The sequence below is a fragment of the Branchiostoma floridae genome, chromosome 16, assembly GCF_000003815.2.
Source record: "Branchiostoma floridae strain S238N-H82 chromosome 16, Bfl_VNyyK, whole genome shotgun sequence".
NCBI lineage: Eukaryota > Metazoa > Chordata > Leptocardii > Amphioxiformes > Branchiostomatidae > Branchiostoma > Branchiostoma floridae.
Window position 1 is genome coordinate 10,187,869 of NC_049994.1, and position 1,982 is coordinate 10,189,850.

Genomic DNA, 1,982 nt, shown 5'->3' on the forward strand with positions numbered 1-1,982 from the left:
TTGGGCCTAAGTTAGGAGGTAAGATGAAATTGCAAGTAGCTTATTCTCTAAAGCACTTGATACTATCAAAATCGGAAGGAGTAGGTTGCACATGATATCTTTTTGACCTGTGAAAATTCATGGAAATAAAAGTAATACCAGCTTCAGTTTGCTCCTGAGACCACATCTTCTGAAGAATATAACTGAATCAAATTTGATTTGTCAAAATCCATTTTCTCCTGGGACAGACGATTTTGAAATTTTAGCAGGCAACCTTGACAACCCTAATGACAATCTGTTGGAATGAAATTGTTGGCTATGTGTCAGATGAACTTAAATCAGTAGGCAAAACGTACAAGTAGGTTATTCTCTAGAGCATTTGATACTATCAAATCAGAAGGAGCAATTTACATACATCTTTTTTTGTATATACCACAACACAACGTCGTACGACTCTAAAGCGGGTGAAGTCAATATGGTTATGAGAAAAAGTCTAAAATTCTGTTAGAATAGCTATCAAACAAAGTTTCTGAATGAAAATGGTACAATAGACAATGTTTCCATTGAAAGATGGAAGGCCTTGAACATGCCTATTCTTTATCATGAAACCGTAGATTCCTATGATGCCAGTTTGTCGTCGACTATTGTAAAAGTTGTCGTATCGAAGGCACGTAAGACAGTACATGGTCTTCTTAAACATCATAAATGAAAGTTAAATCTTTAAGATCAAGAAAGAAACTGAATAAGTTTTTTCTTGTTGCAATATTTGACAGCCATCTCTGTCCGACTAGAGTTTGATCGAAGAAAGTGAAAAAGACTTAGACAATTCTGAAAGCTTATTATGAACTTATTGTTGTGCCGTTATCCGATTGTTTTTCTGACGATGAATTCAATTTGTGCCTACATCTATATTGTATAATACATTCTCTATACTAATCTGGCACAATATGTTGATATGTTGATTTAAAACACATGTATAATGTTTCCGCAAATAAATTCTAATTTTTTATTCAAGTGAAAAGCATGACTCCGGAAACTTCATCAGATATCCCAATGATTCCAAACATTTCTGACATTATTTCATTTAGTAGTCCATCAGTAAGATGCATGCATGTACCAGCCTCTGTGTTATTCCCAATGCCCTTTGTTAAGTATAATGACATTTGCAATAGATTTTACTCAACAAAATGTGAGTTTTGGTTCCCTTTTCTCAGCTCTGCCTCTGTCAATCAAAAGTACGGAATGTCCCGGAATAGTTTCTTCTACTTTCCTACTATTCCAAATTGCCTTTTCAAGTTTATTTCATTGTTTGTTATTGTACATATGTGATACAAAAATAACGCCGCAAGTTATAAGGAAATGATATGGTATAGGAGTGACGTACTCTTGTAAAGTATTTCTCCTGTTTTAAAGTTTTTCTTCGAAGTTAATTTCTGTGAATGCTCATTTCTAGCATTATTCCTCCATTTTCAGATGGTAAAGGCAATGAAAAAATATAAGTAGATTTAGATTAGGATTTGCTCTTGTGTCAGTCATCAGCCACTACCTACTTGATTTCATTGCTACAAAGAAACATATGATAACTGACAAAAGAGGTAATGGACACAGAATTTTGTTTTTACTTTTAGTCAGATATCCATGCAAACGGCCCCACAGGCGTTCCTACTTCCACAGCGATTAACCTAACATGCAGCACCTAATACCAATCGCTCAATAACAAAGCTGCAAACGTGGCCGCGAGTACGTGAGAGGTGTACAAGATGCCGTGAGAATCCGTCAATCTTGGCACTTTTATAGAGTTTATTGATGGTGGAGAGGTAGGGCTAGTCGACGACGGAGCCAGATTACCACACTTCTTCACATTACCCTGTCGAGACGTGGCGGCAACGAACAATCAATTCTTTATCGAACTGTCTCATAAATCTGAACTATTTACTTCTGTGATCCATGCATGGGATCAATACTAATTATAACAGTAGACTGTTCTTCCAGCTAGGTCTGTA